Source organism: Polyodon spathula, unplaced genomic scaffold (assembly GCF_017654505.1).
Source record: "Polyodon spathula isolate WHYD16114869_AA unplaced genomic scaffold, ASM1765450v1 scaffolds_666, whole genome shotgun sequence".
Lineage (NCBI taxonomy): Eukaryota > Metazoa > Chordata > Actinopteri > Acipenseriformes > Polyodontidae > Polyodon > Polyodon spathula.
Genome location: NW_024472155.1, coordinates 31,775 through 49,278, shown reverse-complemented (window position 1 = coordinate 49,278; position 17,504 = coordinate 31,775).

The window sequence follows — 17,504 nt, the reverse complement described above, 5'->3', positions numbered from 1 at the left end:
GACTACATTGCGATGCAGACTTTAATTACACGCAATGGCAAACTGTTTAAAATAATGTAAGTTTCACCCTGTAACTATTCCTCTAGGATTTCTGAGCCTAAAAAAAGATGTCCTGTGAAATCCCAGCCAAGGAAGAAAGGTGGCTTGAACCTGAAAACAGATCTTGGATACTAGACTGTCCTGGTTGTGAAAATCAAGGATATGCACATGCCAGGAGTGAAGCACAGATTTTATTTTATTATTTAAAATATAATTACCGTGGAAATGCCAGATATTACATTTAGAGAATTTATAATTGTTTTTTGAAGGTATGAAAGCTGCTTATTACAAGGTTGGGCAGACTAAAGCTGTCTGGATAGATTAGGATGGCTGGGTTATTAAACCACATCTCTGCTTTTATTGTAGGTTTACCCATGGTACAGCCCTGTGTCATTTTCTGCAGGTTTTACATTTATAGACTCTGTGGGTTTTAAATATATATTTTTGCAGCAATATCACAAGACCTTAGTTGAATTCAGGTTTTTTCTAGTGTTCTGCAAAATACTGATTAAAAACAAAAAAGCAAACCCATGAAATAACTCGTTCCAGCTGAATCTACAATATTTTTTCCCATCAATGCTTGTCTAATTTAAAAAAAAAATAAATAAAAATGCGTCTGCTCAGAAATAATTAATCAAGCGTTCTGTATTTGGCAGCCCAAGCAATGCATTCTAAATAATTTCAAGGGCTGAGCCTTAAACTAGCCTATTAGTGACAGCTGTAGTGAGTCCTTAGTGGGTTAATGTTTTCATGACCACTGAATGATTTACAGTCTGCTTGCGGTTACTGTTGTGAAGCAGGAATGATCTGCATTTTCACAAAGGGTTTTTTTTTTTTTTTTTTTGCACAGTATCTGTGCTTGGGTGGTGTTGTGCTGTGTCAGCACTGAACCGCCACAGCGGTAAGCAATGCATAATCCATTGTTTCATTGTTTGGGCTGTGAATACTTTTCTCTAAACTAATTGTTTTTGGAGAACATGTCGTGTCTTCTGACTGGCATCTGCACGTATCAATCATTGATGTGCTGATCTTTTAAATCTTAACATGCCATAATAAACAAGAGCTGCTCATTGCTACAGATTTAATGAGCATCAGCTGCTGCTGAAGCTACATTTAAACATTTGGAAGGTTGGTTCGAACGGTAATAAGTGCAGATGTAATGAAACCTTTGATAAATCCCAAAAGCAGTAAACAGAATTCCATTAACGTCTAGAACAAGTTTTCTTCATCTCAGTTAATGCAAATGTAATACGAACTTCACCGCATGAGGGAATATGCTGAAATGTATTAAAGGCAGACTGCAGTAAACCTTGCTGTTGTGCAATGCAAATTTTGATAAATCTGAAACCAAAAGCACTTGTCATGGTGCGTGTGGCTGCTGAACTGCCCTAAATGCAATAATGTAATGCTTTTCATTGACCTTTTAGCTTTTTACAACAGATTCAGTCTGCAACAGTAAATGTTTTAAAATCATTGTGTGTGATATATGGGGGTGTGCTGATTCACTTATGTACTGTAATATGATAACTTTGTATTTTTATTCTAAATAAATTCTGTTTCAAATCCACATGGTTTTCAATTTTATTGGGTGGAACAAAATATAAATCCGGCTGCTGAAATGGGATTTCACCAGCTGTTGTCTTCATTGTTGGAGATTATTTGCTTGCAAACTCCTGGGCATTTAAAATCTACTGTCTCTGTGTTAATTGTGTTCAGCCAGACCTGAAATAAATGGCTGTTTTAGAAATTTGAGGTCTTAAGATAATCATGGGTTTTCAAACTGAGTGTCACGTCCCTGAGGGGGTGCAGACAATGTGATAAATTATCTTGGTATCCAATAATATATAGCAGTTCTCTGTTACTACCTGCCCAGTTTACAATGCCATCCTCACATTCTGCAATCTGTTCCTTCAGAACCAAATGTTAAACTGCAACCCTCATGGGCCACAGTCTGCCATTGCATCTAGACCTGCACATGTGCCTAAATGCATTGCAGAATCCTTCACTGCATCAAGCAAGATGCTTCTAAACAATTAATACAGACCTTGAAGTGTTTTAAGCCTTCACGTGGTATCTTCTGTATTTTAGATGTAATGTGCTAGGCATTATTTTTTTATTTTTTTAATTTCCTAAGCGTTGGCTGCAGTCTGGCACCTGCCTCGTGCTTCATTGAAAACGAGGAAGGATTGTATCTGCAGAATCACTGAGTGGGTTTTTGTTTTAGTTTTTAAAAGGGGCTTCTGTAGTAGTGACTGCAGAGAGGTGTGCATCACAGTGACAATATGAACTCCCATTCTTAGACTGCTGGTGTCAGTGGCGAGATGGGTCTTGTGATTTAAACAAACTAGCGACCACACCCCAGTACTTAAGGACCCTTTTCAGTATGTAAGAATTTTCTGGAACGATCCCATCTAGGTGGAAACAGTAGCCATCTCATTTTATTGAGAAATTTGAAATTTATATTTTGTGCGTTCTCACATTTCTTGTACAGTGCCAGACAATCAATACCAGTGTGATGCCTACAGCCACTAGTTTAAATTGGTGTGTGTGTATAGCTGTATATTTTTTCTCACAAATTCTTATGAGAATTGACAGTTCAGGTTTCTGTTGTCAACGTTAGACTAGTCTTATTAACAGCTTCCCTTAGAGATCCCTGCTCCCATTAAGAATAGGGATGATATATTTTTGTGCATTGGCATGGTGTTAAATGCATAAGATTGCAATACACTCGCTGGCAAGCTAGTGCTTTAGCAACACACATAGCGAAGTGTGCTAATACTGTGACCTGAAATGCAGTCTGATAGCGAAGGGTTTGGAATGCGTGGGAGTGACTCATTGCTAGTGCAGCACAAACAGATTATTCAGATTGAGCTCGCCGTGGAAATCGAGTGGGGGTCATTGCTGTTGATTGGGCTAATGTGCCTTTCCAAGTGAAGCAAACTGATGAAACTGCTGCTTGAATTTGAGTGATTGCTGCTTTTTGGAGACATATCCAAACAGCTGTTTGTTCAGTTTGAATTACTTGGAATGGTAAATTAGCCCAGTCAACACCAGTGACCCTCACTGGTGCACTGTACCCCTTTCCTTTGAGATAACATTGTACTCTACTAGGCTGCAACATTTCAACATGTCTCTACAATGTCACTACAGTACTGAAGAATTTCTGTATTTTTCCTGATGATTCAGTGAACTCCCCTGTGCCCATATCTAGCGAAGCAATATAAAATGAAGCTAGTTTATCAAAACAAAATCAATGACAATTGGAATCAGTAGTAACAAATAATGTGCAAGTCATCCTTGCAGGCTCTTATTCAATGAAGTGCATTACTCCCTTCTGTTATCCAAGCACGTACACACAGATCCTCACCAGTCTTTAAACAACCTTATGACAGGTAACCAATAAGCATGTTGGCTTCTTGAATCCCTACATTCTTCCAGTTGATTTCTCTATATGACGTGGAATCTGTTTTGTGAGTGATTTGTAGGGTAGCAGTTGAATTCTCGTACCAATCAATTTCCTGTTGAGGGGATGTTACCTGGAGTCCAGTGCTTCAGCCTGGCCCAGCCCAAGCTATCAAATGCATCTTACATGAGATGTATTGAGCTGTGGGTGCTTGACCTGGTAGACCTATTTCTCTACATGCTTATATATATTTCTATGTAGATATGTATAGAGAGAGAGATTTATTTTTATTGTGTCTTCTGGCAAACAAATAAACCAGGGGTAGTGTTTACCCATGTGGCTCGTTTTGACTGGTTATTTCTGCAGTTTTGCTCAAGCACACGTGTCGTCATAACCTAAGCAGCAGCAACAAAGTGTAATGGAGACGCGTGTCTCCAGTTATCCCCGTTTATATTTAGGCATGGTGATAAGAACAGCTAAAATGCAAACCCTTCCTCTGCCTTGGCACAGCTATGAAAGTAAATACATGCGCATAGGCTTTGAGCCTCGGCATGCATGCTGTCTGGTGCTCCATTTCCAAGAGCATCCACTGTTGTCTCGCTCTCTCACGCCTCATGTTCAAGACTTGCCTAGCTCAGCTGTATTTAATTACAGTTGGTGCTTTCATCTGTTTTCAATAGGTCCACATATTCACATACCACTTCAACCTGTATCTGTTAATTCTTAACCTGAAAGTTATTAAAACAATCTCTCTCCCTCTTTCTGTCTATCTCTCTCTCTCTCTCTCTGAACATTACTACAGGGTGCTTTGTTTACACATACATCTCCTGCAAGTGGTTTAATAACTAGACAGTTATTGCTCAAAATCAAAGACTATTTCTTTGTAGTTCCATGCATTTGCAGCTGGTCTTCTCAATCCCTTTGAAGCTGAGTAAGTGGGAGCTTCCAGCTGTCTGCAAACAGACTTGCTGTTTGTTTGTGAATGCCTGTCCCTGTCACAGGAGGTATCATTACCAGTCCGGTGGACTTAAGGGATGGTCGTAACTCCTCTGTCTCTTGTTGTTTATATTCTCTGCAGTTGCACAAGACCCCCCAAACAGATTGCCGATTCCCAGATTTTTTTTTTCAAATGTTAATGTGAAGAACCAGCTTGGTTTTTATGGCACAAGCTGCAGCAACTGCCAGCCGTGTGATTAAAAAGCCTGCTGTGGGAATTGGTGGGGGGAGAAATGTGGATGATCATGGTGGGACAATCCTATCAAGGTTATAGAATATCTGCAGTATGTAGTAGAGAAGTATTCAAATGAAAGGTGAATTGTACAGTAATGTACGTAAATGAGTGTATCACATAGCCCTGAGCCGCATTGCAATCGACATACTGAACTCCTGAGGAGATCCTCAGAGAATTGAAATGGGTACCAAAAACCACAACGATGATTGACATATATATTCACACAATTCTAATCCTGTACTGCAGACAGGCAGTACTGCATTCCAGTGAATTTAATATTCCCAGCCCAGTGGGTTTTCAACATCTTGTGGCAAAAAAAAAAGAAAAATAATCATGTACTCGTCCTGAAAAACACCCGGGTACCTTTCTGGGTCAATTTTACACTGGGATCGGGTTTAATTTAAAGAGATGCCCGTCTGTTTTTGCAGCCTCTCCCAGTATTGGGGAAGTATTTCAGCAGGAGCCACAATCCACGAACCCAATCTAGCCTAGTTTGTGCACCTCTTGAATTATGCCAGCCTGCGTCCGCTGCGTCAGTCGTCTAACCGTTCTGACACCCACATCTGAATTTCAATACTAACAAAACGGTTTTATCATTAACTTCCTTTTCATCTTTACAAAGCGCAACACCGCAAGGTTTCAGGTCAGGGCTGCCCTATTCTAAAGCAAGGCTATGACCCAGTCTTGTTAGCTTCTTATTTTATTCAAGGATCTTATCGTCGTCTCCCCTGCTAAGGAGAGATAAGGTGGCTTAGAAACGGAGGCTTTCGAACTCGCTTTGTTCTAGCAGGTCAGGTTTTTAATGAAGTCATTACCATATTCAAGGTCGTGTGTTCGTCTCATTGCCTGTGGATGCCAGGTTCAGCCTTCATTACTTGCACACTGAACTAACTGCCTCGCTTGTCATTAGACGGCAGGAGTGGCAAACTGGATTAGGGGTTTATTTCAGTCGTAAGCAGCCCGTCGCAGTAGCTTAACCATGAAAGAGTCAAATAATACCTGGTGCATTTCAGCACTGAAGCTGATACCATCACATACCAGATTCACAAACGAGTATTCGTTTCACAGCCCTGTCTCATTGCAATCCTATTATGCAAAGGCAGTTTTCAAATGTTAAATCTTAAACCTGTACAGCAAACCTAATGTGGGGAATTCAGAAACAAAACACTCTAGAAGTCAGTCCCTGAGGCACCGTTCAGATAAAAAAACTGAGCCCACGAACAACAAGCAGAGGAATGATTTAAACAAGGGAAATATGAACAAACAAAAATAAATCAAAAGACAGGGAAGCGGCATTATTCAGTGTTATAATGAATTATTTACAGTTGATATGATAGAGTAGCCCTGAAGAACAGCTGTTACTGTATGGGATCCTAGAATAGGAGATCCAGCTGCAAGGCATACAGATGTCAGGAGGAGAGAAACATCTCGGATGGAAATTGTTCATATATATATATATATATATATATATATATATATATATATATATATATATATATGTATCAGTTCTAAAATGCAGGCATGTGATTGGTTAAATCCTCATCACATGACCAAACATAGATCCAAGTATTGCCCTGTGATGGTGTTTGTGGTCAATAGTTTTTTTTTTTTTTTTTTTTTACAAACTCCCTCACATGACGTCATCACGCTGAACATCGTTCCTCTCTTCACACAACAAAGCAAAATTAATTACAAAATATGCTACAAAACAAAGATGCTGCAAACACTAAAATCATCATGAAAACTTCGCTTTCACTGTTTTCTGACTTCCTACAATTCAAACAAATCCAACGATATAAATAAATAGGCCGTTCACAAACTCGACAGACTCCTGAGAATTCTGTGCGTCAGTGAGAAAGTCAGACAGACAGTTCTGTGCCAAAAGAAAAACAAACATTAATAACTGCGCTGTGGACTTCAAAAACTTTTGTGACTGATTCATCAAACAGATACGGACTGCAAGCCTCGGCTCATAGTGGGAGACTGAAGGCCCTTCAGGAAGATCTATAGTTACCTCCAGGGGACAATGATCTCAGCCTGCGGATTTGGGGATTATAGTCCTCTGTCGGTAGCTATAGTTCTTCCCTTGGGAGCTGTAGTTTCCCAATATACGCCTCTCCAGTCCATATATATATACACACACACACACACACACACACACACACACACACACACACACACACACACACGTATAGTAGCTTTGCAACGGTTGGGCTAACTGGCCTATTGGAACATCTGCAATGTTAATTGTATTCATTGCCTCAGGCTTACTCAAAGATGTTTGCAAGGGCCAATTGCACCATGAGAGAGAGAGAGAGAGAGAGAGGATTGGTTTAACTGCAATGTATGAAAAGTGTGTTTGAAAACAAACAGTGGAGGTGCTTATAGGCTTTTGATGCCATGGTAACAGCACCCATTTATTTCAATGTAAATCTATCATTGTGCTTGTGATGTAATTTACTACATAGTTAATGATGTAGTGATCTGATGTAATGATGCGAGGATGTGTGGCAGTGGTTAATTAATCAGAATGTGGAGGCACTCTGAAAATAAACACAGAAGAAATACCTGGGAATATTAATGACTGGCTAATGCCTCTTTACTAAGTGGCGGGTGACAAGTGGAGATGGTAACTGTGTGCAGTTTATCCCACAGCTCTGCTAGAGTGGGTATGGCTCGAGGGCCCGGCGGACCAAGAGATTTTTGAATAAAAAGTGTTGTTTTTTTTTTCTTTAATTCTTTCCTTACCAGCTTCAGTATGTCCTTAATCTGTTTAAAATGGACGACTTCTTTTTTTTTCCCCTTGTCACCCTGCTCTCCACAGCGCAGCGAGTTCTGTTTCTCTTATAATTAGATTTTTCTTTGAACTCTTCAGTTCGAACGGATTAGCCCAGAGACGAAACAGTTCTTTCTGGAATTTCAACTCAGGTGAGCCACTTGGTTCGGATTAGTGAGTGCAGGTGTTTATTTACATGCTTGATTTAAAAATAAAGTCATTTCTAGCTTATATCTGTTTATGTCCTGAACGAGGCCGCTTTGAGCACTAATTAAATTCACGCCTTTAAATTGCTGCAGTCTGTCCGATAAAACAGGACCTCAGGGCAGTTCAAATTCACAGCGCCACGCTTGTCTATTAAGAAGCCTGACTGGAATAGCTCAGAATAATTTCTCAAGCATGACAGTATGAAGTAAAATACAGAAGGGGTTTGCACAGGTTATTTGGTCCCAAGCAAGAGTTACAAATATTTTTAAATGTGTTCTGATTGCATAAATTACAAACGGGGGACGAAGATATACAGTATTGTATATAGAGGATAATGCAAAACAGCTTGTGTATTGCAACACATGTCTATAATAATAGTTTATTTTAATGTTCATGATTGCTTTTTCAACATTAATAAACTTATCTGGGGGAAAACAACATCATCTGAGATAGATGAGACCTAGGTAAACCAGGTGTATATGTATGTATGTGTACAACATAGTATTCATGATGTCATGGATGATTGTGCTTTATAATACTACAACACCATCAAGGGGATTTAACTGAGAAAAAGAGAGGGAAGTGTAATAATAATACTCGTGTTCAGCCCGGAGGATCGTCTCGTCTCTCCAGCCTGGGTTTAATCATCTTGTTTCGCTGTCCCAAGCTGCCTGCTACAACAGCAGAACCAAGCCTTTCGTTCTCTGTAATATTGTGTGCAGAATTTCATTTATACCCCCCAGAGATTTTTGAATGAAAGAAACCAGGTAGTTTTATTTTGCTCCAGTGCTTTTAATTATTAATATTATTATTATTCCTTTTTATAAATCTCCTTGTCACCTCCTCATTCACATTGGCTTTTCTGTATTCTGTGCAGGAATTGATTCTGTGTGGCAAACATTAAAAATACACAGGGTGTGTGTTATGCGCTGCACATTATATTCCAGAATTGACCAGTATGTTCAGAAAGTGATATACCCCCAGTTTCAGTTCAACATGGATTCACTGCTGCAGCCTGTCTTCATGTGGAAGGCAGTGTGAGTGGGTGTGGGTGTGAAGCTCCAAACATGCATCCTATTTAAAGAACTCAATATTATTAGAATGGAACACCGCCTTCATCTCCTCCATCCAGGTTTCCGTTGATATTGCAAGTAATAAATATGGGTTTTAGACTTTCTGCAACTTCAGTATCTTCAGAAGCCCCTTATTCTGTAACCCTCTAAAATCACATCAAGTGTTTATCGAGCACCTATAAGCATGTTTCTGATCAATATTAGACAAGTAACAATACAAACCTGCCATAGCAATACAACAAACGTATGGTTTCAGGATACACGGTTTCTGGCCACTGCAACGGCATACCAAGAGAGTCTTGGGGTTTAATACAGCAAAGGTGTCTTGAACCAGGTCATCTGGAACCAGGTTTCAAGCCACTGTTCCTAAAAACGTGTCTTTGTGTTCCCTCAGCTTAACATAAATAATTGCGTCTTCCACGGAACATCTCTGGAACGGCACATCTCCAGCTTTCGCCCAGTTCTGGTGAGGCTGACTGAGCTGAGTAAAATAAATTGTGGTCCGCTTCCTTATGTAGTGTGGGGGCGGGGGTGCAAAGGTGGTGATACTGATTTCCCAGCAACCCTCACTTCTACAGTTTTATCTGGCTCCCTGCCTCTAGGCTCAGGAGAGATGCTGTCCGCCAACTCACACAAGCACCATATGTGCGATTGCTGTTCATTTCTCTCAAAGGCCCTCAGATACCTGCATTCCCCCCACCCCCCGTTTGCCTAACAAGCCTGGAGAGGGATACCCCTTGGCTTTACAAAATCATATGAAATATACATCTTCCCTTCTGTGTTTTTGTTTAGTTGTGATCCATCTAAAAACTACCCTATACCATATAGCGATCTGAAAACAAAAGTTGGGTCTTAAAGTATCCCAGTGATTGAGCTTAAACCACATGACTAGGTAACCTGTCCCCATTAACTCCCTTTAAGATGTTAAAGGCTTCGGTCAAGCCCCCCCCTAATAATTCTTTGCTGTAGATTAGGGTTGCAACTGTGTAAATTCATCCCGCAAGTTAAAAATATTCTGCTATTACTGCTACTGGCAACTAGTGCTGGGATAGATATTTTAATATCCAAACAAAACACTGCAGGAAATGTATTCGGGAACAAAACTGAATATGTTTGTATTTGTTCATGTAAGAGAGTTTATGCATGACTGTATCAAGGCAAACCAAATGCATGACGCCTGGAAATTAAGGTAATGTTGTCTAGTAACGTGGACACAGAACCCCCCCCCCCAGTGGAGCTAATGAACTCCGTCACTGATCTTAATTTGATCATTGCTTTTTAATCCTACTCTCCACCACTGGAGGAATCGTGCTCTTAAAAGCTCACAAGGCTTTTTGAAGGCCGCTGCAACGCTGAAACTGAAACATAGGCTACTAGTACAGCATATGAATAATTCTGGCGTGTGAGGCTGGATTTAAGAAATAATATAGAGGGGGTGGCTAAGCATTGTACCACATGGGATACAGAAATGGGCATGACTGTTAGGAGCACCCTCCATTCCCTTTGCCTTTCTACTCCCTTACATATTTTTATGTTCCCTACTTTTATCCGTTCCTGGAATTTCCAAGCCTGGGTCCCTCAGCCCTTTGCTTGTGTGTTTATAGTTTTCAGTGCCATGCATCATCATTGTATCTACAACAGCTCCCCTGAAGTATTGCAATGCGCGTTGCTTGTTGAATGAAACAGCTTTATCAAGCAAACTCCCACTCTGTGCCTGGAAGTGCATTACACAGTGTGGTGCTTGTTTACTTGGAGGTTACTGAGACAACAATCATACAACTGTTCTGTTAACAAATGCATGGGCGCATCTTTTAATTTGTCTCTTGCCGCAGTCCAAAAAGGATTCTGTGGAACAAAGAACACAGATCAAAATTAGGGAGAGCCCAGCACTGGCTGATGTCAGCCTGGGGCAATGTGTTTATTACTCCACGCTGGGGTTATGATAACTTCTTTTAGAAGAGAGACATCTGCTGTTTTTTTTAAAACAGTGATATTACCATATCTTCTTGTTGTTGCACATCTTTTTTATAGGTTTTAAGTATCTAATTACTATGTAACATAACTGTTACTTAGTAAATACATGTGTACTTACACATAATTACAGTGTTATTATGCATAGTTACACTGTACATAATGTGTAATATTGCATATTGAATCATTATTGTAACTTGCCCCAGCAATACAAATAAATCAAAACTGAATTTCAGTGTATAATCATAAGAAAGCAATAACGCATGACAGGGTGTTCAATTATGGATCAATATTGGCATGCCTAGGGGTGTTGTTTAGAGCTGAACACCCTGGAGTGTGCTATTGCGCTGATAAAATGGAATTCCTTAGTGTTTGGTAGCTGCCTGCATATATGATTTAGCTTCCTGTGTACTCTGCGTCACCAGAAAACCTCCTTTGAAACCCCACTCAGTGTGAAGCAAAGCAGCTGCAGGATATCAATTACACCTTCGAGTTCTGCTAAAGCTCTGCCAGAATAAAAAAATTAAAAATGGTGATCGCCAATCACAAAGTAGTATAAAATACAGAAACAAAAACGGGGGGGAAAAAAAAACAATATTTTATATAAGAAAAAAGGACGTCAGTGGTAACTTAAACTATCACTCATTCAGAATAAAACGTTAGCCATTTATTTATTTGTCATTTGCTTTTCTGTCCAGCGGGGAGTGAATTCTCAGTGCCTGCTCTTGAAAGACGTTTCAACCCGCTCTGCAGTATTATGAGGTCCTGTTGCTCACAGCTTCAGCTCCCTGCCTCTCAATCGATGCGGTCTGTCAGCTTGTTAAGTACACACTGTGTCTGCTTTTCTTTGTGATGAATTTGCCTCTCGTGAAAGGTGGCTGGACTGACAGCACTCAGAAATGCAGCTCGTCTGTTTATCCAGGCAGCTGCGTTCCCGCAAATGGGCGACGCGGTGACCGCCTTTGCTTGCTAAGCAACCCCAGAAATCTGCAGAAACATCTGAAGTTAAATATCATTCCTGCTTGCTTAACATTTCTGGAGGGTATAGTGGAAATATCAAGCCTCAAATATGAAAGCTATTATCCGTAAATGTAGAAACCTTTACGCCTTCAACCATGCAGTCGTGGTCAGATGTCAGCCTTGTTGTGCCTGGCAGTCAGTGTTTTCAATCGTTCTGGGTTCAGGTTGATCCCATATTGAGTTATTACGGTACAATTTTGCTAAATCGGACTTTACAGGCTTTAAGCTGTCATGTAACAGAGTGAATGTAGGAGCAACAGAACCCATAAGCACTCAGAATGGCTGGAAACACCATGAAGAGTAAGGGAAGCGTTAACAAGCCTTTCAAATGAAACTTGAGGGTAGTTACTCTTTACATTTGGTCAAACGTGATCCTACAGAAAAAAGCGTTTATTCCAGATTATTGCCGTGGGCCTCAAATTACAGTTGCTTGCATTATTAAAGCACGGATGATTCCTTGTGCTGGGGGACACAGCGGAGCGACAAGAAACAAACTGTTTCGAAGGGGCTTTATTAAAAACAAATCTCCCGCTGCAATGCCTGCAGAATTCTCGCAGGATCTGTCTTGTTCAGTCGTGTTCACATTGTTATTAAGTAGCTCCAGAAATTGCGTTTTGTTAAATTCCCTTTGCCTTTGATTAATGCAGGGAATGGCCCCGGTTTTTATTGAGTTTTTTAATAATGGCACCTGGAGCAGAAACAATTCTTTAATAACAATAACAAGCACCATGCCTTTTGTTTCCAGTAAAGGAACGTGTTATACCAGAGGCCTCCACCCCTGGTCCCGGAGAGCCCCAATCCTGCATCATCAACAGCTAAAGATCTGGAACACGTGTTAATCTTGACTAATTAAGCCAATAACTGGTTCAATTAACTGAGAACTCGGTTGAAACGTAAACCAGAAGACCCAAGACCAGGGTTGGAGACCCCTGTGCTGTACAGTAAAACCTTCCAGATCAATTCTTTATCCTATCAGCCAAGGACAATACCTGCCCTGTTCTAAGTTTACGTGAAATGCTGAGTCCTGTGTAGAGGGTGGTGTTGGAATTCACGACTGTACCAACGTTCATGTAACTGTGTACCATCTTCCACTTTGCAGGCCCTGTCTGCAGCAATGCCCCTCTCTCCCCATGTCTCTTAGTGCCTGACAGGAGACTAACTCTGATTTGATGACGCTCAGACTGCAAGTTTAGACAGGTCTGCGAGCGGTGAGCAGGGACAGGAGGCTGATTGCAAAGGCTATAAGGGAGGGGGGTTAGAGAGCTACTGGCTCAGCAAAGAAGCAGGAGTGTGAGTGTGAAAGAGACAGTGCTTCCAGCTCCCTCCCCTGTATGAGTTGCCAGTGAGTGGCCTCATTCTGTCAAGCCGGCACTGAGAAACTGCAAATTGACACCAGGTAAGAAGAAAAAGGGGGAAATAAAAGTGTCTACAGACTGTGGGAATGCAATGAGTGTGCGGCGCTGGTGCGGCTGTGGAAACGATCAGATCAAGCCCCTCTTAAACATGATGGAACCGGCTAATCTGAACATGGAGTCGTTGGATGGGTTGGTTGGCGGCATCAGTGTGAAGAATATTTTATAAGAATGGAGCAATGTGATTCAATGAGACGTTTGCAGCTCTGTTAGCTGGACGTCTGGTCTTGTTTTGTTTGGAACAAGCCCCCCCCCCCCCACTTGCCTTGGAGAAAATCAAGTACTGTACACTCTTTGTGTGTAATCCTGTGAAATATTCTCTACTGCTTGGCAGCCCTTTCTCTGTTATTTCCCTGGTCCTATGCAGTGCATCTCTCTCTCTTTCTCTCTCACTCTCCCTTTCTCTCTAATGTATTCATTTCTTTTTATTTGTTGGGTTGGTGGATTTCATTATATTCCGTTTGTTCTGACAGCTGGAAAATCAATCAACAGATTTAAACATGTTTTATTTTAATAATGTTTAAGCCTGGTGACGCATGAAGCATTTTGACAAACTCATAGCTGTTAAATGGGTTGTAAACAAGTGTGTCCTGGCACTGACATGTGGTCCATTGTTCTTCAGAATCGTAGCGTATCTGTTTAAACTGCCCCCAGATACTCATTTAAGCATTAGCACATTAATATAGCATGGCTATAACATATCTCTACAGAGAGTAAGGTCACGTCTACAGTTACATTAATACAAATGGAATAATAATGCAACTTCACATGCATTCAACACTAATTCATATCAGCAACCATGTGTTCATGATAACAATGTTATTGGGTTGTGCTAAAAGAGCGTAGGTCTCTTGATTTAATTGCCTGCGCATTCCTGGAGGTTTCAAACAAGATCCGGAAAGTAATGAGGTCTACAGCAAACACAATCTTGAAGATGACATTTTTAAATGACTTTTCTACCCGTCACAGTTTGCTACTCATCAATCAGGCTGATCTAGCACCCTTCTTGGCATATTTTCTGCAGAGGAAATTGTGGGCTGGTCAAATTGGAGAAGACTGTCAGAAAATATAGATTTTTTTTTTTCTGGAATAAGAAAAAACAGGGATAAAATAACTAGATAATAAAAAAAAAATTAAGGGTGTCGGGGAAAAAAAAAGAAAATAAACACTGTATTTTTCAGCAGTTGTACTGTAATAAAAAGATGCAACGAGCGAACAATGGATATAAAACCACTGGAACGACAACCACAGGGAAGATCCAGAATAAAAAGGGTTCATTTCTATGTTTTTTCTCCTCGTGTAGCCGACTATGTCACTAGAGATCTCTCTTATTTACCAAGCTGTTGGTTGCTACAACATTGAGCAGAACTGCAAACTGTAAGGGTTTCTCATGCATTAGTATTCATTCATCGATATTATGTTTTTCCATTTGAAAGCAAGCAGCTCATTGGCAGAGGGTGGCCTGCACACATATGGTAACACGATTATTACACCACAATACGGAACACAGGGTGTATTTGATTATCTCCTGGAAGGAACCTAACAGGAGTCAGCTGTCAGATGTCTAGGAGTAAAAATTTGCAGGCAAGGCAATGCCAAATAAGAACAAATGGGCTGGAGCCGGGTTCAAATCTGGGCAGGTGGATCTCATTAGAGGCTTGCAACGCAACCAAGAAAATTGTCAAACTAATTTCTGGAGCAAATCATGATATATATATATATATTACTGGATGAATCGAATGAAGCATGCTGTGACACAGACTTTGTTCTTATTTTGTAATTTTACAGTGTAGCTAGAGACACTTAATGTGAAATGTTATTGAAATATCACCAACCATTTGCATTAATATTTTTTTTAATGAATGTTTCATCGTTATTTTTAACTTTCATTCAAGCCATGGTTTAAAATTTACACCTGCTACCTAAGCTGTGATGTAACAGGAATCAGGACATTTTCAGAAATATTGTGAAATATTACTCATCCCCCCATTCCCTTATTCTATATGGAAGGGCTGTGACCTCTATTCATTATTTATAAGGGTATTATAAATGTACAGTGAGTGTCTTGTTCCTCTAATGGTCCAGTTTCTCATCATAAACTGACATCCTTGCTATTAAAAAAATAAATGAGAAATGCATTTCTGTTTGTCAGCAGCCTTTGATTTGCCTCATTGGTGGACAATAGAGACCCCTGTTCACTACAGAACACTGCACTGAATATTACCAAAAACATTCTACGCAACTTGTCTGTCTTTGTAAATTCAGAGGAGCAATTGTGAGTAGTACAAAATATTTTTTTTTTTTTGCCAAGCATGTGAACATGTGCTAGCTGACAGGCCTGTCTATTTGATGTTATTTCTTGTATTCTTATAAAATTATACAAACACAGTAAAAAAAAAAAACAAAAAAAAACTTTTCATTCAATTAACAATATAAGGATTCATCAAGGCCTTCACACCCCCAAGAGAAGCTTGCAGTGTTATTTCTATATTTTTTGCTGCAGTGATATTTATTTAGTTTTGTAACTGTAGCAGTTTTGTTTAGTTTTCCAGTCTTCGTTGCTGAACCTCTCTAGCACAGATTACTCTGTGAACAGGCCAGCAACACTGGCACAGTAAACACCAATACATACCAACATTTACTATTATTGAAACCGTGTGGGACAATGCATTTTTTATAGGTGTATACAGACCTCTGCGAACCTTCATATGAGGGAATGTGACTCCCACAGCTATTAAAAACTCACCTGACGTGCAAGGGGAATTACAGACTACATACTGAAATAAAACAGACTGGATGAAACGGCCACTGTGGGGGCCGCATAAAGCACATTAACTGTAAACGCATTCGAAATTGGCAAACGTTTTGCCATGCTGTCTCGGCCAGACACATTCCATTGGCCATTGGCGATGCTCTTCTTCCCACAGCAGAAGCTTCCTCAGTCATGAACCACAGTACAGTGTGCAGCTCAAGGATTCATCATTTGTTATAAACTCTCACAACACTCCCCCACAAATGATCAGGGCTCTCGTGTAAATATAATTCGCATTAAGAAGCGCTCATTGGCTGCCTCCCATCACATTGAGTTTCCAAGAAAGTTCTTCCTACACGATGTGGTTACCCAACATCATACATGTCTACAGCAAGAACACTATAGGACACATCATGTGTACATCATGAAGCCTGCTAGAAACTGAGTATGTAGTGTTTTCTCCCCACTCCTGTCCTGACAAAGCACTTTACTCCCCATAGTATAACAAGCACTTTTTTATCATCACAGTTCTGCCACTGGCTCATACCACTGCCCTCGTACTGGCATTGCCCCTTAGTTCAGAACCATTGAATTGCAATTGTATACAGTGAGGCACCATCGTTGAAGACAGTTTCGATAGTTTTTTAATAACATGCAACAGTCCCCACAGTGGCTAGGCTTGGAGACTTTATCATTTCACAAGTTGACCTTTAAAGGTTTTCTGCCATGAGGCGTGAAGCCGTTGCACCTTTCCATGACAACTCGCTTCTCCAGCTTAAAGATTCCCATGCCTCTCTAGATAATGCGGCAATTATTGGCCATGGAAATGTCAGAGCACTTGTGAAGAGACGGAACGTGCTTTTCTCTTCTGTAGCATGGAAATCTCATCAGGCTTTGACTGGTCAAGCCTGGGGTGAAACCCTGCCAGGACACATCTGTGTGCAACCCTGCTCTGATCTCTTTCGAGACTCACCCTTTTGTTGTAGATTTTGGTGGCTTAGTGCGAGTTATCGTTACCCCAAGAAAAAAGCGAAAGCCTGGGGAAAATCCATTCATGTTTGAGATGTTAGTAACTCAAGACAGCATGCCAGCCAAGTCAGACTGGAGCTCTATCCCTCTGCTGGGAACCAAATATGAATTATGCAGCGCTGAACCAAAATGCATATGTAATCCATGCAGCTTTAGTATAATACCAAAGGCTTTACTTTACTCAAGACACAGTAAAGTGCTCAGAATTTATTTTTACACAGTATCTTCTTGTAATATTTGTGTCTGTATTAAAATAGTCCAGATTGTTAAAGAAAACGATTCAAACTGGATCTAAGGAGTTGTATCTATCTATCTAAGGTCTGTCTGTCTGTCTGTCTATCTAAATGGGTGGATAGCTAGATATATAGATCTTTCTTTATGCTTTTAGTTTGAAGGGTTTATATTTTCTAATTTATGTATTTACTGAATGAGCTTGTTGATTGTTTGATATTATATTTTTCATTGTCCTAAAAGTGATTTATGAAAGAAAAGTGTATTATAAAGTGTATTATAAAGTGTAACGTTTTATGTGATTGTTGAACACAATTGAATAATAAAGGTTATTTAAAACCTAAACCTATCTATCTATCT